The sequence below is a fragment of the Ovis aries genome, chromosome 11 (genome assembly GCF_016772045.2).
Source record: "Ovis aries strain OAR_USU_Benz2616 breed Rambouillet chromosome 11, ARS-UI_Ramb_v3.0, whole genome shotgun sequence".
Classification (NCBI taxonomy): Eukaryota; Metazoa; Chordata; class Mammalia; order Artiodactyla; family Bovidae; genus Ovis; species Ovis aries.
Window position 1 is genome coordinate 28,259,335 of NC_056064.1, and position 24,292 is coordinate 28,283,626.

Consider the following 24,292-nt stretch of genomic DNA (forward strand, 5'->3'; position numbering starts at 1 on the left):
AAAATGAAATCCAGTTACTTGTAGCCTGTAGTAATATCTGAGGTATTAAGACACCAAAGTTGAAAGTAAAAGGATGGAAAAAAAAAAAAAGCAAATCGTAACTAAAATAAAGGTAGTTAGTTGTCTTAAATTCAGATTGAAATAGGCATTATTAGAGTGATACTTTCTGGTGGTTTCATTTACCAACAGGTAAAACATATATATAAACCTGTACAAAACTAATCTTAAAAATCTAAAATATGTATAAAGCAGTAATGAACTGGAGGACATGGAGAAATTGAGAAAGGCACCGTCATTGTGAGCGATTTCAACAAGCCTCCCTGAGTTATTACTACTTCAAAAGATAAAATGTAATAACTGTAGAAGATTTGATCAAAACCAAGCTGGATCTGATGAACACAGAACCTTGCACTCAATAATTTAAAAATCACATTCTTCTCAAGCACGCACAGGCAGCCATGACCAAAGTCATCACTTGCAAGACCACAAAGCAAGTCTTCACAAATTTCAAAGAACTGATGTCATGCAGACCACTTTCCCAGACCGAACTGCCATTAAATTAGATGTCAACAAATAGACAGTTTAAAATTACCATAAACCTTGATGTTTCTGAATCGACTCTTGGTCAGGAAAAAAAAAAAAATCACAATGGAAAGTTTTTTTTAATATTTAGAACTGAATAATGGTAATATTACATTTCAAAACTTGTGAGATTCAATAAAAGTGGCAAATAGAAGGAAAGGTATGGCCTCTTAAACGCTCATCTGAAAACAAGAAAGGCTGAAATTAATTAGCTGAGTTTCTAAGAAGTTAGACAAAGAATAACAAAATAAGTTCCCACCCTGCCCCGCAAAAGGGCTTTTATAAATAAAAGCCAAATTCCAATACAAATCAGAGAGAACCAAATAAACCAAAAGACAGTTCTCTGGAAAGGCAAACATATATCTGGCAAGATAGATGAGAAATAGCACAAGCAAATAATAATAGGAATGTAAAAGGAGATGTGGCTATAGATACAGTGAACGTTATGAAAATTATAATACAATTGTTCAGTAACTTCATGTGAATGCATTTTAAAACTTAGATGAAATGGGAAGTTTTTTTCCCAGAAAAAATAACAATAAAACTAACTCAAGAAGAAATACAATGCCTATGATTCCAAAACTTATTAAAACGGTGACGCAGTCATTTTAAATCTTTTCACAAAGGCAATCCCAAACGCAGGCCATTTTACAGATGAATTCTAGCAAACTTCCAAGGAACAGTTCATTCCAATCATGTACTAACTGTTTCAGATGACTGAAAAAGAAGAAAAAAGAGTCCGCAAGTCATTTTATGAGGCCACCATGACCCTGATATCCAAACTTGATAAAGATAGTAGAAAGAAGGAAAACTACAGGCCAATCTTGTTTGTGACTCTAGATGCAGAAGTATTAAGAAGGTGAAGATAAGTATTACGACCACTTGCGTATATCTTAAGAATGCAAGGGTAATTTGACACTAGAAATTCTGTGGTGTCCTCCATCATATAAGCAGTGTAAAAGGAGAAATATTGTGCAATTATCTGATTGGATGCTGAGAAGGCATTCATTTGGTAAAATTCTCAAATTTATGAACAAATAAAAAAACCTCTCAGAAAACTAGGAGTAGAACTTCCTTAACCTGAAATAGAATCTCTATCAAATACCTATAATACACAAATAGTTTTAATAAGAAATTATTGAAGGATCCTCTTTATTATTTTATTTACTTATTTGGCTATGCCAGGTCTTGGTTGCAGCACGTTTCCTGACCAGGGATATAGTTCCCTGACCAGGGATCGAACCTGGACCCCTTGCATTGAGAGTGCCGCGTCTTAGCCACTGGACCAACAGGGAAATCCCTAGCATCCTCTTTGAAATCAGGCACAAGCGACAACATAGATGAACCTTGAAAACTTTATTCTGAGTGAAAGAAACCATTTACAGAGGACCCTGTGTTGTGTAATCCTATTTATATGAAAAAGGGTCAGAACAGGCAAATTCACAGAGACAGAAAATAGTAAACTGGTGGGTTACTTAAGGGTGAGATGTCTAATTATTTGATTGGATGCTGAGAAGGAAAAATGGGGAGTGATTGCTGATGGAAGTGATGAAAATGTCTATTTTAGTCATGGTTGCCCCACTCTGAATATACAGAAAAACATTTCGCTGTATACATAGGTGAGTTGTCTAGCATGTGAACGTTAGCTCAATAATGCTGGTTTTGAAAGAGTAGTTAATGAGTTGTGGGATGTTGCTAAGAGCAATAAATTTGGAATAAAAACATCGGGATTCACAAAAAGAATCAGGTATAGATAAGCTACAGGATATAATGTACAGCACAGGGAATTACAAGGTAACCAATATCTTGTAATAACCTATAATGGAATATAATCTGCGAAAAAAAAAATGGACCCCTTTTGCAGCCCAGTGAAGCCTATGGACCCCATTTCAGGATAGTGCTTTCAATGCATAAAATAAAAAACATAAGACTCAAAAGAAAATAATTACATGTATTACAGGTTTAATACAAATAAAAACAAATTGGAAATCTGCTAACATACATGCTTCTTTATTAATGTGCTAAATAACATGCTCCAGGGGAAGAGAGAAGACGGGCATAATTTCAAAGTTGTGATAAATGGAAATGATATTTCAGGTTATCTGCAACAACTGTAATGTGATATAAAAAGGCCTGTTAATGTATTGGTGATAAAATCACAGGTCCTGTTCATTGGCATCCCTGTGGTGTATTACATACATCCATTATTGGTGTGAGTGAGATGTGTGTTCTTCGCTTCTAAATGCAGCAACTCCCAGTTAAAAAGGCTCGTGTGAATGGAGACTTACTCCCACTAGGGGGTGCTGGTATTTTAGAAAGAGGCATTTATGCCTCTAGCTCAGGCAGAGTAAACTACCCCCGACTGTCTCCTGGCCTTTTCATGGGCCAGCCCCAGACCTCTCAGCTTCAGACCATCTTCTGCTCGCTTCCCACCCGACCTGCAAACCCTCACAGGCACGCTGTGTTGACAGTGGAGGTATAATTCTTGGTGTAATTGTCTGTGACAGACACGGAGGCTTCCTGGTCATGAACCACCTGCCAACCAGCACTTGGAGGGCTTTGCCGACACAGTGGGGGCTATTCAAGGTTACCCAGGTCTAGGTCCTTGGCTGTAACGATAGTCCTGACTCCAGGTCAGCGGGACCTAAAAGAACCCATAGGGGGACTTCCCTGGTGGTCCAGTGGCTAAGACTCTGTGCTCCCAGTGAAGGGGACCCAGGTTTGATCCCTGGTCAGGGAAATAGATCCCACATGCTGCAGCTAAAGAAAGGAAGATCTAAGATTTCGCATGCTGAAACTATGACCTAACTCAGCCAAATGAACGAACATTTTAAAGAAAAAAAAAAAAAAAGGATACCGTCTCCTGTGTTAGGTTGACATGAGTCCAAAAGCTGGCTCTGCCACTTTGTAGCTGGGGGACTTTAGGATAATTACTTAACCTCTCTGTGCCTCTCTGTCCTCCTTTGTGAAATGAGGCTGACAGAACAGGCTGGGCACATGGTGAATGATCCATAGATGTTGGCTATTGTTATGATTTTCTGACCACTCCAAGCTGTTCCCACCACTGGAAAGGCTCTTCCCCACTGTCTTCACCTTCTCATCCCTCGGGTTTCTTTCTTATTTTTTTCATTTACTTTTGGCCACGCTGGGTCTTCGTTGCTGCCCACAGGCTTCCTCTAGCTGCGGGAACAGGAGCGTCTCACGGCAGTGGCTCCTCTTGTTGAGGAGCAGGGCCTCTAGGGTGCGCAGGCTCAGTAGTGGAGGTGTACAGGCTTAGTTGCCCTGCGGCCTGTGGGATCATCCCGGACCAGGGATCGAACCCCAGTCCTCTGCACTGGCAGGTGGATTCTTAACCACTAGACCAGTCTTCTCAGGTTTCAACATAATGTTGCCTCCTCTGTGATGCTCTAGTCCCCTGTTCCACCACAGCCTTTGTAGATACTTCTTTGCTTCTGTATTCCTTGTACTGCTCATCTTAGCTGCAATCACATGTCTGTCTGTATTATTGTTTACTGAGTGACTCTCTTGTTCCCATAAGCTGTCCATCCTAGGAGAACAGGAACTGTGTCTGCCAGGTCCCCAGTGCATCCAGAGCAGGTGGCGTACCAGGGGCCGTCCCTGAATGTCTGGTCACTGGATACACTGCGTAGGCCTACAACGGCAGGTGCATGGATGCCTTGGTGAGGAACCATCTGGACTGTCGGCAGAACAGAAATGCACAGAGTCGCAGGCTTCTGACCCTTTTGTCTGATGACAGGAAGGCTCCTGGGCCCTTCAGCTGCCCTTTTTAGACCAGAGAGTCTGGGAGGGAATTCTTGAGGCGTTAAAACCTGGGTCGTAGATGACCAGCTGGCCCCGAGACATCAATTGGCAGCAGTGATGGAATGTGTACAGAAAGACACAGCTGCCCTGCTCAGGAGAGATCTAGTCTTGCTTTGCTAAACCAGCTGAATTCCAGGAATACCAGTGGGGGTATGTGTGTGTGTGTGGGGAGGGGTCATGTCATACCTGCTTCTCAAGACAAGCAAGCTGAAAGTTGGGGCGGGGAGCAGGGAACTGGTCCCATAACTGTCGAGAGAAAGGAGGGACCAGATGCAAGGACCGGAAAATACCCCATAGCAGGTGGAGGTGGACATAATTAATGGAGCCAGCGAGCAAGTCTGTACATGCCAGTATGTCAAAACCTTGTCCCCAGGAGCCCTGGACCTGCTGGCCCCATCCCTGAGAAAGCAGAGCAAGAATAGCTTTGAGATTGACATGCCAAGCAAATGTACAGCAGGAAATTCTCATAAGCCAGGGGTTTGCTCAGAGGCCCTGGCCCCTGTGGCTAAAATCAGGATTATGTCTGTGCTGATTTACTTCCCAGCTGGGTTTTAGGAAAAGTCTCAAACAGACCATTGGGTTGTGCCCAAGATTGGCAGGCGAGAGCAGCCTGCCTCCTCAGGCCTCCTCTTCCTGGACAAAGAAAGGAGACACTTAGAGGAAACCCCAGCCTCCCTCTCTCTGGAACCCCCTTCGAGTCCCGGCTCTGGTCCCAGACAAGCGTATTTGTGTAGACTAGAGAAAAGCCAATGCCTTTTTAAGAGTTGAGTCCAAAGCGGGTTGAGTGCCAGCTTTGCTGGAAATGCCCAAAGCCATTTTGACCCTGGACCAGGGGCTCTCAGTGGAGATGCTATTGTTCAGCTGAAAATCTGTGGTGAAGTAGTTTTGGCTGCCACGCTTTTGGGGGACTCCACTACTATTTAGTAGTCAGAAACCAGAGGTGCCGGATGTCTGCACTGCATATAGGGGACACTACCACACAACTTCCTCTACAAATTTTAAATGTCCCGCTGGATGTTCATAATGATGAGAAACCTTCTATGCCTGGAGCCTGATTTTATCTTGTCTGTGAACACAAAGCATTTGTTTTGTTTTGATTCGCAATCTTAACACATGCTAGTGTTTTCCAAGAAGGCAGCTTGAACAAAAACTGGTAATACTTTGGCAAATGATGTTGCCCCGGGCAACATCACTCAAGGTGTTTGAACCACCAGAGGTACAGACACCTACCAGTGATCATTGTTCTCAGGGTCCTCTTGGTCATTCTGCTCATAGTATTTGCATATTGAAATGCAGTTATTTTACTTTGTAACTCTTGATATCTTCCTAATATTACCATCAGGACATTGAATTGATACAGTGAGAAATTATGTGTGTTACATACACAAAGCCCTCACAACTTTTGTTGGGTGGCTGCACCTGAGCTGGTAATGGAGCTAACATTTTACTCAGACCATGCATGTTATTTGTACAAATACACTAATTTCTCTGGATCGGAGAGAACTCTTTTCCCAGTGACTGGCACCGGTGAGAGAAATTTGCCGCACCGTAGGTGATATTACTGCATATAGTTCACAGGTGGAACCACTGTGACACTCTTTATGCAAAGTTAACACTATTTGCCTGGTTTATCAAAGTCCAGAGTTAACGGTGCAAGGGGCCCCAGGGGCCATTTTCATTACCCAAAGTGGTGCCTTTGCGCCACCTAGTGGGACATGGGAAAGTAGCAGGTCTGTGCAGCGAGGAGATCCAACCAGTCCATTCTGAAGATCAACCCTGGGATTTCTTTGGAAGGAATGATGCTAAAGCTGAAACTCCAGTACTTTGGCCACCTCATGAGAAGAGTTGACTCACTGGAAAAGACTCTGATCCTGGGAGGGATTGGGGGCAGGAGGAGAAGGGGACGACCAAGGATGAGATGGCCGGATGGCATCACGGACTCGATGGACGTGAGTCTGAGGGAACTCCAGGAGATGGTGATGAACAGGGAGGCCTGGCTGCTGCGATTCGTGGGGTCGCAAAGAGTCGGACACGACTGAGCGACTGAACTGAACTGAACACTTATGAAGATCCTCGAGGAGAGTATGGCAACCCCCTGCAGGACTCTTGCCTGGAGAATCCCATGGCAGAAGAGTCTGGTGGGCTGCAGTCCATGGGGTGGCACAGAGTCCGACACAACTGAGCAACTTGCCCAGCACAGCACAGCAATACTTAGGATAGTCCACCAGAAACAAGCACTGTTATCCTCGTTTTGCACATAGGGAAATTGAGGAAAAGAGAAAGTAAGTGACTGGACCGGGTCAGGTAGCTAGTGAGAGACAGGTCTGGGATTTGAACTCTGGAGGTCTGGCTCCATCGTTGCTACTCTTAATAACTGTGCTATAGTCTTGAAAGTGGCTGCTCTCTTGGGAGACCCTGTTCTGAGAATCAGCTTACTAAGTCTGCAGGGCTACCCGCAGCCAGTTGGAGGATTTCCAACAGAGAGGAAGAAGAATAAAAAGTTAACACCTAAGTATTAGGATATGGTAAGATGCAGAAAAGAATTGGATGTGACTTAGCAACTGAACAACAAGGTCCGGAAAAGTCTTGCCTTTGTATGGGCCATGGAAACCTTTGTGTGTAAGTGTGAGGAGCGCGCTTGATTCCTTGGGCAGGTCATAGGGTCCTGAACTGGCTAATCCCCCAGTTATCCTGTGGCTTTGTGAGAACACAGACATGGTAAATATTTTTTAATATAATATCTGTATTGAGACACAATCACATACCATACAATTCATCCACTTACAGTGTACAATATGATGCTTTTAGTATACTCACAGAGTTAAGTGTAACCCAATAGGGATTCCCAGGTGGCACAGTGGTAAAAGAATCCTCCTGCCAATGCAGGATACGAAAGAGATCCAGGTTCGATCCCTGGGCTGGAAAGATCACTTGGAGTAGGAAATGGCAACTCGCTCCAGTATTCTTGCCTGGAAAATTCCATAGACAGAGAAGCCCAGAGGGCTACAGTTCATGGAGTCGACTGAGCATGAGCACGTACACAGAATGTAGTATTTCTCTCTATATTTTGGCTTCCCAGATGGCTCAGTGGTGAAAAATCTGCCTGCCAGTGCAGGAGTTGGATCCCATGAACATAGGAGCCTGGCAGGTCGCAAAGAGAGAGTCGGACATGACTGAGCGACTGAGCATGCACATACCACAATCAGTTTTGATCACCCCTAAAAGAAAGCCCACTCCTGTTAGCACCCATTCCCCACTCAACCTCCAGCCCCAGCCCTCAGTTCAATTCAGTTCAGTCGCTCAGTCGTGTCCGACTCACAGCATGAATCACAGCACGCCAGGCCTCCCTGTCCATCACCAACTCCCGGAGTTCACTCAGATTCATGTCCATCGAGTCAGTGATGCCATCCAGCCATCTCATCCTCTGTCGTCCCCTTCTCCTCCTGCCCCCAATCCCTCCCAGCATCAGAGTCTTTTCCAATGAGTCAACTCTTCACATGAGGTGGCCAAAGTACTGGAGTTTCAGCTTTAGCATCATTCCTTCCAAAGAACACTCAGGACTGATCTCCTTCAGAATGGACTTGTTGGATCTCCTTGCAGTCCAAGGGACTCTCAAGAGTCTTCTCCAACACCACAGTTCAAAAGCATCAATTCTTTGGCGCTCAGCCTTCTTCACAGTCCAATTCTCACAACCATACATGACTACTGGAAAAACCATAGCCTTGACTAGAGGGACCTTTGTTGGCAAAGTAAGTCAACCACAAATCTATTTTCTGCCTCTTATGGATTTGCCTATTCTAAAGACATTTCATAGTAAATGGAACCATACAATATATGACATTTGGTGACTCATTTCTTTCACTTAACATACTGTCTTCAAGATTCATCCATGTCATAGAGTGTATTAGTACTTCATTCTTTTTATAGCTGAATAATATTGTATTATTTGGATATGCCAGATTTTATTTGTTAATTCATTGATTGATGGCCATGTGGGATATTTCCACTTTGAGGCTACTGTGATTAGTGCTACTATGAATATTTGTGTACAGGTGTTTTTGTGTGGACATATGTTTTCCTTTCTCTTGAGTATATACCTAGGAGTAGAATTGCTGGATCCTGTGAAAACTGTATGTTTAACCTTTTGAGGAACTGCCAGTCTTTTCTAGTGGCTGTACCCTTTTTTTTTTTCCATTCGCACCAGGAACGCAGGAGGGTTCCCATTTCTCCACACCCGCACCCACACTTGTACTTATCTGTCTTTTCTGTTATAGCATCCTAGTTGGTGTGAAGGGGTCTCTCCCTGGGCTGGGTCATTGCATTTTAGGCTCCTAGATCATTGACGCTAGACAGGACCACAGCAGTCAGGCAGCCCGATTTGTTCCTTTTTATGGGAGAAGCACTGAATGTGAAGAGAGATGGGACTAGCCCTGGGGGACAATTAGTAAAAGAGGAAGTAACAGAACCCATATATTTTTTTCTCTTAACAAAGTACACTGAAGCCAGATGGTCCCCAAAAGATGAAAGACTTCGAATGATGTTATTCTCTAGAACCTGGGAGAAATTTCTGCTACTATAAAAATCAGAAGATGGATGGATCAATAATAGTCAAAAAGAGTCACTTCATGGATTCCCCCAGATCATGGGTCACAGATCAGAGTGAGTACTTTTCACCTGCCTCCCTGCTTTATGCTAAGACATCCCTATCTTGCAGTGTCATAAATATAAATAAAGTATGGAGCCTATATCCTATAGGATCCTATATCTGACTAGTGTCTGTAGAAGTTAACAGAGAGAAATCTGTTGACATACACAGACTGGAAAAGCCCACCACCCACATGCCCTTCCCCCCCCCCCCCCAGGGTTACTCAAAAGTAAGTTTCAGTTGTGTGAGAGATTACTCAAAATAAGGAACTCAGGGATGAGGAAGATGTTTATATAAAAGAAATAGCAGTGAACCATGAAGACAGAAAAACTGAGTTAATTATTAGTGGTTTGAAATCTCAACAAATGTCATAAAATTATTTTTGAAAGAGAAGACACATATAAAATTTTAATAATGGCCTGAAGCCAGAATCACAGTTTATGCCTGCAAACGTGTGCCCTGCAGCCGGCGGTGAGCTCTGCGGAGGGTCCCCAGGTGCCGGCGGCTCGTGAGCTCACCTCGCTGGGCTCCTAGAGGGCATCGGGAGGGAGGGGTGCTCTTTGCGCATCCCAGGCCGAACCCGGCTTCTCGCCTGCCCAAGGTGGAGTTCCTTCAACCTTCCCATGGGTCCTCTAAAACTTTTGTTTCCGAAGTGTGGATCTCCTATAGCCCCAGTTTTAAGTGGCGACAGTTCTCTAACGCTTCGGTCATGTCAGCGGTGACTGGGGGAGGCGTGTCACTCGCCATCTTGGATCAAGGACGAGAGGACCAGTTTCGCGCGGACTTCAGGCGCGTCCCGGGGTGATGACAGTGAGGGCCGTACCCCGCGTCCTGGGACTAGACTTCTCGATCCTCGCCTCTTCTTCCCCCGCCCCCAGCATCCGGCCAAAGAGAAATTCCCCCATCTGCCAAAGCTAGAGTAGAGTGGGTGGGATGGATGCCTTCCTCTTGAGCATCCGTGTGTCCCCAGATCACCGCCCATCCTGTCCCCCCGAGCCTCGGGCTCCACTCCACTGGAGCGGGCTCGGCGGGGCGCCAAGGGGGGGCGGCGAGCGTCCGTGTTCCGCCCGGGGCGGGCTGGGGAGCAGGGTGGCCGCGGGGGTGCCGCGCCGAGAGGGCCCGGCCGGCCTGACACCACCTGGCGGAGTCTCGGGGAAGAGTCTTAAAGGCGCGCGCTCCCCGCGCCCAGCGCACTCCAGCGGGAGCCGCCGAGAGCTCGCCTCCCTCTCCCGCCCGGCGCCTCGGGAGGTAAGTGCGGTCCGCAGGGCGGGAATCCGGGCCAGGGGAGGCGGCCTCCGGGCGGCCCGGCTCTCGGGGAGCTCGAGCCGGGGGCCGTGGTGGCCGGGCGGCGCGCAAGTTTGAAGGCCTCGGAGGGCAGCTGGAGCGGCGAGCGCCTGGGAGGGGACGGCGGGGCACCCGCGGACAGGGGCCGTCTGGGGGCAGCTGTCCCGGGCGGTGATGCCCGGGAGGCACCGGCGCCCCGCGCACGCTCCAGCCTCGGCCCGGCGCCCCGCGCACTTGGCGCTCTCCGGCCGCGCCCCCGGCTAGCCCAACCGGCGGGAGCCGCCACCCGGCTCCGCGCCTTGCCGCCCGCCCGGGGCCCCGGCAGCCCGCTCGCCCCGCGGTCGCGTCCGGTCACGCCGGCAGGTCGCGCTCGGCGGCCGGCCAAGCCCGCCCCCAGACCCGCCGCGCCCGCGCCCGCGCCCCGGGCCACCCCGCCCGGCCTCTCGGCGCTGCGCCCCTCGCCTTCCCCAGCTCCAGTCGCTCGCTATTTTCACACCTCCCGGTGCCCCGGCCCCGGCGCCTGATTCAGTGCTTAGTAATTAATTTGGCGTTTCAGAATGGTCAGCGGGCTGGATAATGGGCGCATTCATCCCCCGGGCTAATCTGAACAGAGGTGGGAAGAAAGGCTTTCACAGACAGAAAATGCCATTCGCTGAGCGCTCAAAGGGGCTGTCACTCCCAGAATAAATCGCCGCCGCGCCCGCCGGCTCCTCGGGCCATTTCCATACAGCCCGGCCCGCGCCGCGGACCCGCCGGCCTCGGCCTCGGCAGCCGAATCACTCACTCGACTGCCTTCGACGGGAAAGTCGGGCGACAGCGAGACCCAGGCGGGGCCCTAGGGGAAACGGGGAAGCAGGGGGCTCGGGTTCAGGCCGCAGGGGACAAAGAGCTTGATTAGAAAATCAAATGCTGAACTGGAAGGGAGGCGCAGCTAATCCGAGGCGCAGACTTTGGAGCTGGGCTGGGGAGTGCATCGCGCGCGGCTGCCCGGGGTCGCACGGTAAGATTCTGGATCTCGAAAGTGGAAATGGGATCCCAGTGCACACTCAGAGATCGTAGAGGCAGGGCGCGCTGATACTGTCCCGACCCGCACCAGACGTTCGATCCCGAGTTGCCGCGACACAAGGTCTTTGCCAGCAGCGGGGCTGGGGAGGGTGACAGCGTGCCCTTCGCGGCCTCCGGCTCGCCACTCCTGCCAGCTCAGGGTGTACCCCCGGAGCATCAGCGGAGAGAGTGGCGGCGGCTTTATCTTCTGACCTCGGGTCGCCCCGAGTGCTGGGCACGAACGGTCTGCGGACTCTGAGAGCTGGTGCCTCTCCTTGGCAGGGCTCCCTGTCCTCGGGCGAAGGAGGATCGAGCGCTGCAGTCGCAGCCCTAACCGGGATGACCTCTCCCCGAGGGCGCCCCCAGCCCGGCTGTGGAGCTTGAGGGTGGGTAAGACCGGCTAGGCTCTCTCCAGGGTGAAGCTCCGGGCAGTTGATTTTCCTGCCGTGGAGGCTCACCACGCATCCACTTCGTGCGACAGATTTGGCCCAGGGCCCTCCCGCCCAGTGGCACCCTCCCACCCAGTGGCACCCTCCCACCCAGTGGCAGCCTCCCACCCAGTGGCACCCTCCCATTGGGAGAAGAGAAGGAGCTCTGTCCCTAAGGTGCAATAGGCTTCCCTGGTGGCTCAGACGGTAAGGAATCTGCCTATAATGCAGGAGACCCGGGTTGGATCTCTGGGTGAGGAAGATCCCCTGGAGAGGGAAATGGCAGCCCGCTCCCCTATTCTTGCCTGGAGAATTCCCTGGACAGAGGAGCCTCGTGGGCTACAGTCAATGGAGTCACAGAATCTGACACAGCTGAGCGATTAAAACACACACACACACACACACACACACACACACCCGTGCTCCTCGGAGAGGCTGGAACAAGGGAAGTAGCTGGCTGGAAGGGGCGTTTCTGGAATGGCCAGATGGGTGTTCCAGGGTGTGTCGGTGATGGAATCCCCGCCACTCACCAGCTTCCGAGCAGAAGTCCGTCCTCCCTTCTGAGTCTCAGTTTCCTTGCCTGCAAAACAAGGATGAAATGAGGTCACACTTGGCTCCAAGTGTGGGGCCTTCGGTGGAAGGAGTCCACACACCACTCACACCCCAACCAGCAGCACCCTCCCCGGCACCTCCCCAAGTCTTCACCAACACCTCTCCTCGGAGTTTAAGGACTCCCTTGATTTTTTCTCTCTGGCTGCTTCCACCCAGCCTTGCTGCTTCTGGGTTCTGGTAGCCAGCTTTCCTTGAAACCACATTCTAAGAGCTGGAAGGGGCCTTTCAAACAGTCTCCGGGCTTTGTACAGATGGGAAGCTGAGACTCAAAGTGGTTGGCTGGCGGGTGTCATCCAGCTAGTTAATCTGGGGACTTGCCTGGAGAGGATTTCATGCAGGGAGGTGAATCCCAGACCTGAACATCATCTCCTCCTCTCAACCCTCCAGGCTTTTCTAGGCTGGGGGAGGGGCCCAGAAATCTACTTTTTTTTTTTTTTTTCCAGTTGTGGCTTGTAGGATCTTTAGTTGCAACATGCAAACTCTTAGTTATGGCATATGGGGTTTAGTTTCCCGCCCAGGAATCAAACTCTGGTGCCCTGCATTGGGAAGGCAGCGTTTTAGCCACTGTACCACCAGGGAAGTCCTCAGAAATCTACATTTAAAACAAGCTCCCCAAAGTCTTTCAATGCATGTGGGACTGAAACTATACTTAGGGAAGCCCAGCCCAAACTGAGCTCTTTCCCCAGCAGTCCCTTCCCTAATGGGATCATGGGCCCTGCTTGCTTTTTGTGGCCCGTATTCGATAGGCAGAACGACATTTACTGTCACCCACCACCACTGGAGGCCCACAGTGAGTGGGGTGCACTTCTAAGAAGAAACCTCAGATCCCCTGAATGTGCAGCCTATGAAGCAGCAGCTGTGGGGGTGCTGAGCATCCTGTCAGACAAGGAATGGTCCAAGTGGGTTGCAGGGTGACTGGATGTTTTGCCCCCAAACCTAGGGGCCTCCTCTTCCCAACACACTTTCCCAGCTGGACCTAACTCTGTGCACTGCAGGCCTCACACAGACAGTACAAATGTGCCCGGAAGGCGCCCCCCACCTCCCCTCCCTGCGAGCCAGGCAAACCTGGCCCACGCCAGGGAGAGCAGCCCACCGGCGGGATCCGTGCCAGCAATAACCCAGGTGCGAGCCGTCGCCTGGAACCACAGACACCTGTCCTTCACCAGGCTGGGGCTCAGAAGAGAGGAAGGGTGAGGGGGCACAGGGGGAGGCCTGGAAGAGTGGAGGGAAGTTGGGATGTGGGGAGAAGCTGTTAGGAACAGAGGGGGGACGGGGAGGGGACGAGTCCCTATTTATGTAAGCCGTTTGTAGCTGCGGATTGTAAAACTGGGCAGGATTCTCTGGAGTAATTCATAGTGTTTGGACAAGACAAACATTGTTCTGCTTTAAACAAACCTCCAGAAAGGTCAGGCTGGTTCATCCCTTTGCTGTGAGTTGCTGAGACTATCCAGATGATGAGAAAATCAGATCCTAGTGGAGGGGGCCCAGGCAGAAGGCAGCCGCCTCCTGAGCCCTTTGGATCTGGGGTGAGGGCACCCAGCCCAGGGAGGGTCCTTGGCTCCTGCTGAAAAGGGCTGGCTCCCACTCTGCAGCCTGGAGACGTGTGTGCGTACATGCGTGCCTGTGTCATAAGTTAGTAGATGTTGATGATGCCAGGATTATCTAGTTCTCCAAGCGAGACCAATGTGACCTGCAGCTTGAGTGGTCATCAAGTACGTGAAGAGTTACTGGGAATCAAAGACCCAGAGAAGCAGAATTTGATTCACTAACCTCAAGCCCAGATGTGCTCCTGGACAAGAAACCTCTGCTTCTTCCCTAGGGACATCCTGGCCAGGCCCCTTGCTGTTCATTTAGCAAACATTTTTTTAAAATGTTATTTGTTTGCTTTTGTTGTTTTTTCTATTTTTTGGCCATGCCATCCCACATGACATGTGGGATCTTAGCTTCCCGACCAGGGATCAACCTGTGCCCCCTGAAGTGGAAGCATGGTGTCTTACCCACTGGACCTCCAGGGAAGTCCCTAGTAAACATTTTTTTGAGTGTCTAGTATGTGCCAAGCTCTGTGCTGGGTGTTGGGCAGATACTAGTGAGCAAGAATGATGCTGTCCCCAGTCATGGGGCTTATGGTCTGCCTTACCCTCCCCCTGCCTCTCTTCTCCAAGAAGAGAAACTTCTCGTAAATTCCCTTCCAGCCTCTCCACCACTGCCCTTACCTCAACAAGCTTCCTGGCTGAAATCCAGCAGACCCATTCCCAGACCAGACCTGGCAGCATTCTGTAAGTGTGAGCTGCCATCACGATCGTGATTATGACTGTGGTTGTGATGATGGTTGTGATTGTGATTCCGGCTGTGGCTGTGATTATGGTTGTGTTTACGACTGTGGTTGCTGCTCTGAGGCTCCACTCTTGACAGATCTACCTTGACCCCAAGCTGAATCAGATACTTTTGATTGATTGATAGTTATTATTCATGCTTGTTGACTTATTATAACTATTAATTGGTAATTAGGAAAGGATTATTGACATTATTAACACCAAAGTCCAGTTTTTCTGCAGTGCTAGGGGTACTGTCCTGTATATGAGTTTCTGTTGCCTGGGGGCAGTTTGTCATCCTCTCAAGAGGGTAGCATCCTTGTGGTAACCATGGTGATGGTAGAGGCACTGGGTTAGCTGGTTTCACATGAAGTTATTAAAATTATATTTCTTTAGGGCTTCAGACTTCGGACATCTCAGGGTCTTTTGTACATGCCTTTTTTAACTCTATACTCCTGATATCTATGGAAGGAAGGGAGGGAGGAAGGAAGAAAGGAAGGGGACAAATGATAATACCATCCGCATTTTTCAGAAGAGGAAGTTGATGCTCAGAGAGGTAAAATGACTTGCCCACTGTCAGTCCAGGCCGCTCTAACAGAACACCATAGACTGGGCAACTGGGGCAACACATGTTCATTTCTCATGGTTCTGGAGGCTGGGAAGTCCAAGATAAAGGTGCTGGCTGATTCGGTAACTGGTGAGGGCCTGGTTTGCAGACGGCTGTGTCCTCATATGGTAGAGAGAAAAGACTTGTTTCTCATGTGTCTTTTAAAAAACAATTTAATTTAAAAAATTTAGATATAATGGATATGTCACATTCTATTAGTTTCATGTCTCCTTTTTGAGGGCACTAATCCTATCACGAGGGCTCCACCTTCAAGATCTAGTATTGTGTTAGTCATTCACAAAGGCCTCAGCTCCAAATACTACTGTGCTGGGTATTGGCTCTTCAAATGAATTTGGGGGAGGGACATAGTCATTCAGTCCTTGGTACCCATGGTTGCAGAGGTGTGAAGATCAGGAAGTGTGTATGCCTGGAGCATGATCCAGGCCTGTACTATCCTGCCGCCCACTCAGGCAGCTCCTGGCAAACCCAGGCATCCCAGGTCCCTCCAGTCCCAGGGACCTGGGACCCCTGGGAGGCCCCATAAGCAGGGTGCTCAGCCAGAGACAAGGAGGTAGTTCCCTAGGCTAGGTCACGTCCATCCAGCCTTGTGACTAGTTTCTGGCATCATTCTGGGGCCTAGCACAGTGGTACCCCCTGCCTGTTGGTAGCATCAGTGAGGGAGAGGCCCCCCTCCCCCCAACTCCTACTTTCCCTTAATACCTTATTATCCACGCACTTACTCAATCTATTTGGAGTCAATGGTCCATGGGTATTTTCATCTTGCACCACCTCTTGGAATTGGTCCCCTAAGTCTTCCCCCTGTATGACGTGTAGACTCGTAATACCTCATTTTACTGACGTTTGGGGAACATAAGGTGTTCCACATAATTGATTTTTGCAGTTAACTGAAGCTTACTTCTTGAAGCATAGAAACTTTTTATGTAATCATTTGCTCCTCCAGAATCATGATTTTTTTCTCCACCTAATTTAGCAGAATTGAATATAGCAGGTATTCCCTAGGTGTGGTTGAATGGGTAACCCACAGCCATTCCAAGGAGTCATTCTGAAGCCATCTCTCAGAACATCAGCTTCTGGGCAATTCACTCAGCCTCCCTGCCTCAGTCTCCTCATTGTTAAAGGGGAGCCCTGACTCAATGGATGTTCACTAAGGGCTACTCCTATACTTTCCTAGCTCCTCTGGGCTCTCAGACAGTAATGCCCTTGGAAAGCTGAGTGGTTGCAAGACCTGCCCTGATCCCTGGGTGGTGGCTGGAATGGATACTCCCATCAGCAGTCACTTCTCAACCTGTTACTGTCCCCCCAGTCACCTATTCCCCTAGGGTCCTGATCTGTGATTCTCTGTGGCCCTGGAAGAACAGAAGATGCCTGACCTCATACACACTGCTAAGTGAAGTATTCTGGCCTCCGTGCAAACTGAAATCCCTGGATATCATGGTGACTCTTCTCTCAAAGGCCCAGGAGACTATTAACTTGTTTCTGAACTGTGTTCTGAATCGTAAAGGATTCTGAGACCCTGGCCTCCAGAAAGAGAGACCTGGCAAGTGGGAGGCCCTGAACTCAGCATTGCATGAAGTAAGGAACAGGGGGACGTGGCCACACAGCCCATGGGAAGAAGAAACAAAGGAAGACTTCGGAAACATCCCAAAGCCAGAGTGTTAATGCTCCCTCTTTTTGTTCCTTTCACTTACCCCAAGCTTGCCTCTAAGATTTCCAAGGGACCTGCTGAACCCTGGCATTTCTGTTTGGTGGTGTATTAGTCCTGACTGCCACTGTACCAAATTCCCACAAATCTGGAGGCTTAAAACAACAGCAATTTATTTTCTTGCAATTCTGGAGGCCAGACATTTGAAATCAGTGTCACTGGACTAAAACCAAGGGCTGTGCTTTCTATAGAGGCTCTGGAGGAGAATCAGTTCCTTGTCTCTTTCAGCTTCTGGTAGCTGCCAATATTCCTTGGCTTGTGGCCACATCACTCTGATCTCTGTCTCTGTCTTTGCCTTCCCTTTTCTATTTTGTTGGATCTCCCCCTCCCTCCTTCTTATAAGGACACGTGATGGCATTTAGGGCCCACCTAGATAATCCAGGTGATCTTCCCATCTCAGGATCCTTTACTGTCATCACATCTGCTGAGATTCATTTTTTGCCACATAAAGTAGCATTCACAGGTTCCAGGAATTAACACATAGATATCTCTGAAGGTGGGGGTGGAGGACATGTTTCAACCTACCTCAGTTGGTGACATCAGTTGTCCATAATGTCATGCTTTGATTGATTTTAGTGAGTTTGTAGTACATTCCTATCCTGTGCCAGGCAGTCTGTTAAACTCTGGGGATTCAAAGAGTAAAGACCCAGTTCCTCTCTCGAGAAGTTGATGGATTAGTCAGGGAAGTATTATGATATGAAGAGCCATGGGAAGAGCCTCCAAAGCCTTGGAGGTACCCAGAATTCATTACTGAGTGCTCAGATTCCTTCTCAAAATCTGCAAAGCCATGTGTTCTCTAGCCTGCATAGTGACTTCTTTGAGCTCACCTCCCAGCACTCCCATCTTGCTCACCAGGCCCCTTGTTCGTGTTCCTTACACAAGTCAAGCTCTGCCTCAGGACCTTTGCCCTTGCCGTTTCCTTCCACTGGGATGCACACTCCCACTGTCCCCCTGCTGCCAGCATATCCGCCCGGCTCCCTTCCTTCCTTAGCTCTACTGGCTCCCTCTCAGAGCCTCTCCTGCCCCAAGTACCTTGTCCAAAACCCACCTCCTCTCCTGGCACTGTGCCCCCTTCTTCTGCTCTATTTGTGTTTCTAGCACTTACCGCCATCATTTTGAGATGTGATGACTAGAACTTCCCAGAAGAAGATCCTAAACCCAAATGCATTCTGTTTTTATTTCTGGTTCTCTTACCTTTTCGGCCTTAGGAAGATCCTGAGCTAAATTTCAAGTGGATCAGGATGGGATTTGAGTGGCGGCTCTTCTAGGGGGACTTATAAATGAGAGGAACCGTTTGTCAGTTGTCACAGTGACGTGTGTATGTAGGGTGTGGGACCTAGAAGCTTTTAGTGGACAGGAGTCAGGGACACTGCACATCCTGTAGTAGACACAGGACTGCTCTGCCCAGTGAAGAACTGTCTGGCCCCAATGCCAATAGCACCTGTGTGGAGTACTTACCTTAAGAAAGGAGTTGGTACTACAGTCCTAAAATAGTATTTTTCAAGTGTGTTTGATAATCTGAGTTTGCCTGGTGGCTCAGATGGTAAAGCGTCTGCCCACAATGTGGGAGACCCGGGTTCAATCCCTGAGTCGGGAAGATCTCCTGGAGAAGGAAATAGCAACCCACTCCAGTATTCTTGCCTGGAAAATCCCATGGATGGAGGAACCTGGTAGGGTACAGTCGTCGGACACGACTGAGCGACTTCACTTCACCTTTTAAGAGTCCTTCAGATGATTTTGTCCCCAATACATCACCTTCATCACAGCCGAACCTGTGTCCCATGAACCATTCGGCTTCTAAAGATCCTCCAGTTCACCTTCTTCTGCCTGATGTCGCTCGGGTGTCACCTCTACAAGTGAGGGGATTCCCTCCTTCAGACTGTGTCTGGGTGTTCAGTGAGCTGAGCCCCAGCTCTGGGTCCAGAGGTTTCCCATAATTTCCCCCTTCTCCAGAGAACCGTCCTTTTATGTTCACCCTTTGTTTCCTTCCTTCATGGCCAGACTTCCACCCTTGTCAAAGCTTCCCTGGACGGTGACCCATTTTCTTTATTGTAATAGCGTTCAGGGTGGGAGCTTACAAAAGCTTTTTTTGCAAATGAAAATAAATTACATCTGCTGGTTCCCCTTATCCACAGGCGGTTTTCACCCCTTCAAAGAGCTCCGGTAGATTAAGGGATTTGGCGGGTTTGGGGTTCGTATGGGCTTCTTTGCCCAGCTCCGGAATCCTCAGCCAAGAAGCCAGCACTAGGGGAGGGCAGCTGAAGAAGCTGATCAACAGCACTGAGGCCCGGACAAAGCTCGGGGAAACCTACGCTCTAGACCACCTGCTCTCCTGCACTCCTTCCAGAACAGTCAGATCTCCTGGCGTCAAGTCCAGGGGCCTGGGATCCCTTGAGCGTCTCCACGAGGCTGACCAGGTGAGCTGGGCTCTCAAAGCCTCAAAATGAGAGGAGGCCCCTAACTTCTTCCAGGGTGAGTGAGTAGTTATGAATAGTATTATGAATAGTGAGTGAGTATTATGAATAGTTAAAAACAAACAAACCTCAAACACCCTCAATTCTCATATATTCAGTCTGCCAGCTTCTTTCCTTTTACAGGTGCTTTTTAAATCACTCAATAAGGTAAGTGTGATGGTCCCCATTTTGCTGGGAGAAAACCAATGGGTTTCCAACCTGATGGGTGAAGCAACTTGCTCAGGGTCACACAATGAAGTTATGAGTTGGAATCAAGTTTTGTTTGAGTCAAGTTCTTTCTGTTTCCAAAAGTAACACAATCAATTCAGACCCCACTGACTCTTCTGGGGAAGCCAGGTACCCTCATCAACATCCCCCACTGCTGTAATTTCCAGTCTATGTCAGGAGTCCTGGAAACCATTTAATGTGTGTTCTCTTAACTGGACCAGACATGCTCAGAAGCACAGTCAAGCCAGGCCACAGCTCAAACTTCTGGTCCACCTGGACCCCATCTTGTCCAGACACAGCTGAGACCCATTTGTGTCAGATAACGTCAACCAAGCCCGTCTTGCCCACAGGTGCCGACTACAAGCTCTGAACCCTGTATCCAGACCATTTCAGTTCCAATTCCTGCTCTTTTACTCATCAGGAAGATGAGCTTCAGCAACTTTCCCGAGTCTCTGTAAGATGGAGCTAGGACTATCCCAATCTCATAAGATTCTTACAAGGATTATGAGTGCATGATTGACAGAGTGCTTAGAAGAGATGAAGATCCCTCGGGTCATCTCATTTCTCCGAAGCCCTCTTTTCCTGTCCTCCTTCCTTGTGAACCACTGGCCTGAGCAGCCCCCACGGCCCCTCCGCTACCCCTGCCCCGTCCCATTACAGGATGTTCCCTCCCTGCATCCTCACCTTGTTCTCTGGTTGCTCCTCCCAGCCCACCTTTATGCTGACCCTCCAGCCTGGCCCTCCCCCAGGCCCCACTCACACTGTTCAGAGGGGCTCTTCTTGTCCACACCAGAGGCACCCAGCACCCAGGCAGGGGGAGCTCTTGTTCTCAATCTCCATTGTTCCTGTGATCTTCGTGAAACTGACAGCAACCCCCTGCTTCTATAAGGCCGGAACCACACAGCTGTTCCCCTGTCCACATCTCGTCCATGCTGACTCCTCTCTACCCAGGTCACTCTTCTCTTTCTTTGAAAACGTTGATGCCAAAAGCTCAGCCTGTGTGCACTGGTGCTGCATCGGATCTCGGAGACAAGAGTTCTGGGTGCAGTAAAAAGGGATCCCCTGGTGGCTCAGTCAGTAAAGAGTCTGCCTGCAATGCAGTAGACCTCAGTTCAATCCCTGGGTTGGGAAGATCCCCTGGAGGAGGAAATTCTCCAGTATTCTTGCCTGCAGCATTCCATGGACAGAGGAGCCTGGAGGGCTGCAGTCCCTGGAGTCACAGAGTTGGACACAACTGAGTGACTAACACTTTCACTTTTCTTTTCAAAAAGGGATAGCTTTATTGGGTTGCTAGGCAAAGTGGGACACAGTGGGTTTGTGCCCTTCAAAAACTGTGTGTCCTGACCTAGTGGAATTTGGTGAGCAATGGTTCAAGGGTGGGGTTGCTAGTATGATCAGGCTGTGTACAGACCGGATTCCTTTCATCTGGCCTCAGCTGATCTCCTAATCTTCTCTGAAGAATGCTTCCTCAAGTGAATGCTTCCTCATCTTCCATTTGTTGGAGGTTTCAGTTCTGCAGAAAAGCTCGAAGCTATTACTCTGTGCATCCCTTGAGGTGGAACCAGGATCCTCTCCCAAGGCTTCTGCTGTTTCTTGACTGCTCCCCTCTTGTCTCTGCATTCCCTCCCTTCCCTGGTTAGCAACTAGGTGAACCCGCCCTTTGGAACACAGAGGTCAGGAGGCTGAACAGAAAGGGTCCCATGCCCAGGATCCCTACAGGGTCTTGCTCAGTTTCCACAGAAGCATTTGGGTCAGCGAGCCCTGATGCCAGTCCTGAGGATCTTCCATCCCTAGGTGGACAGCCTGTCTGGTCGACTTCATCATCTCCATTCACCTTTTCTGCTTCCCAGCAGAAACCCATCTCATCCTCTGTGGGCCTTGTCATCACCTAGAGCTATTCCACCTCTGGAATTCTTGCTGTAGACATCCAATTTTAGACCATGGTCTCCTCAGTTATTCCCAACTCATGTCATCTATCTTCCTGAGCCTCCAGACCAGCTCTGTCCAATAGGACATTCTGTGATGATAGAAATGTTCTTTATCAATACTCACTCTCCAAGTCAGGGCAACAGAGGAACCGAGCTTTAAATTTTAATGCATTTTAGCTCATTCAAATTGAGTGAAATGAGCCATGAGTGATTACTGGTTGCTTTTTTTTTTTTTTTTTAATATTTATTTGTCTATATCGAGTCTTAGCTGTGGCACGCAGGATCTTTTAGTTTCAGCATTCGAATTCTTGGTTATGGCCTGTGGGATCTAGTTCCCTGACCAGAGATCGAACCTGTATCCCCTGCCTTGGGAGCATGGAGTCTTAGCCACTGGACCATCAGGAAAGCCCCTTGGCTACTGTCTTGAAAAGTGAACGTGTTAGTTGCTCAGTTTTGTCTGACTCTGTGACCCCGTGGACTGTAGCCCACAAAACTTCTCTGTCCATGGAATTCTCCAGGCAAGAATACTGGAGTGAGTTGCCAATTCCTTCTCCACGGGGTCTTCCCAACCCAGGGATTAAACCCAGGTCTCCTGCATTGCAGACAGATTTTTTTTTACTGTCTGAGCCACCAGCACGGCTATAGATCCTGGCCTTTCTATTTCCTCTGCCGTTGGTGGCCTATCTTCACTGCCTTCTCTCTTCAGTTTTGTCTCTGTTGTCCATCACATCAGCCAACTTCTTCCCTTTGTCCCTGTACCCCACCTCCTGGAAAACAAACAAACCTTCAACTATGGATTAATCCAGTCATTCTGCTTTCTCCAGGTCTACAGTGGCCACTGAGCATTGCTGGGGCATGACTTTCCTGGGTGGCATTCTTTCTCCTGGATGGTCACCAACCTCAATAGGTCTTTGAATTCTAACCGGCCTGCATTGTCCCCTTCTCATTAATGACCCAATCAAGACTTCCTGCCTTTCCAAATCTTCTCCCTCGCTCTCAGCAGGTGGCGTTACTTCTTATGTCTTTGAAACAAGAGACGCTTTCAGACCACCTGACTTGCCCCTTTAACGAGGCTAGTTTTATCTGTCTTCAACCTCCTTCTTCTCCTTCCTATCAACATTTAGGCAAGTTCAAATAGCCTTATCTTATAAACAACAATAAAAAATCCCAAGCTTCCTTCACTCCCATGTCACCTTCCAATCACCCTATCTCTTTCCTGCCACTTGTTTTCACACTTCTGGAAACTTGTCTTCACTGGCTATCTGCACTTTCTCACCTCCCATTCAATCCATAACTTGGGGCCGTCTGGCTTGTGTCCATGTCACTCTTCTGCCACTACCAGTCAAGGTCACCAAGGACTTCCTTGTCATTCAATCCAAAGGACTCTTTCAGATCTTATCTTGACCTTGAAGGCATGTGACACTGCTCACCACTCCTCCTTGCTTGAAACTTGCCCACTGGTTTCTAGGACACCTGAGTCTCCTGCTTTTCTTCCTCTTATTCTGGGTATGGTGTTCCTTGGTGGCTCAGCATTAAAGAAGCCATCTGACAATGAAGGGGACATGGGTTTGATCCCTGAGTCAGGAAGATCCCCTGGGGGATGGCAACCCGCTCCAGTATTCTTGCCTGGGAAATCCCATGGACAGAGGAGCCTGGTGGGCTACAGTCCGTGGGGTCACAAAAGAGTCAGACATGACTTAGTGACTAAACACCACCACCACCACCACTCTGGCTACTTCTACGTTTCCTGAAACTTCCACATTCTCATCTTCCTAGGGTGATTCTCAGGCTTCCCAGGTAAGGCTTAGGTGTCAAGAATGGTGTCCTCCACCCCCCACCCTACCCCCGAGTGCATTCCTGGTCCAAACACCTGGGAATGTGTTTTCTCACCCAAGAAACTCACTGTGGTGTTTTGAACATGTTTGTATTGTGAATCCCATTGCTCAGAGCCTGACACGCCTTTTTGGGTGTGTATTTATAACTGTCACTTTGAGAAGCTCTCACAACATTTGGACATCTGTTTTTTTCATTTGCCTCCTCAAAGGGCAGTCTGCTGTAGGGACACTGACAAATTAGAGGACGTCAGGAGAAGCTACAGGGTGGGTGGTCAGCAAAGTGTCCTGTGAGAACTCACTGAAAGAACTGGGGGACTTCCCCGGTAGTCCGATGGTTAAGACTCTGCGCTTCCCCTGCAGAGGGCCCAGGTTCGATCCCTGGTCAGGAAACTAGAGCCTGCATGCCACAACTAAGACCTAGCACAGCCAAACAAATAGATATTTTAAGAAAAAGCTCGGGGACAGAAACAACATAGCAGAAGGAAGGCTTCAGAGCGCTAGCCAATCTGGTCTTAAAGATATTCCAAACTAGACCATGTTGGGTTGGAAGGGAGTGGGGTAGCCCGGCGTGCCTTTTTCAGACCCGTCCTTGCGAGGCTGTCTTCTTGACTCATGTTCTGGTGTGATGCTCTCAGCTTACACGATGGCCCATCACAGAAACCCTCCGTGAAGTTTGGGGATACTTAAGGGTGTCTGCTTGTTACCTCACACTGTGGTCTCTTTAGGAGGCCCTCCAGGACAAATTCCTGACTGATTTTAGTACTAAGAATAGTTGTAATTCTTTTGAGT

At 48.9% G+C, this 24,292-nt stretch overlaps 1 protein-coding gene across 1 annotated transcript in view; it reads left to right on the top strand.

Annotated features, from left to right (window-relative positions):
• Positions 1-10,239: 10,239 nt before the first annotated feature.
• Positions 10,240-24,292, top strand: part of NTN1 (netrin 1) — a 206,785-nt gene continuing 192,732 nt past the window's right edge. The window contains exon 1 of the mRNA XM_042255658.2: positions 10,240-10,297. The gene's annotated coding sequence lies outside the window, so the exon portion shown is untranslated. The remainder of the gene's footprint in view (positions 10,298-24,292) is intronic.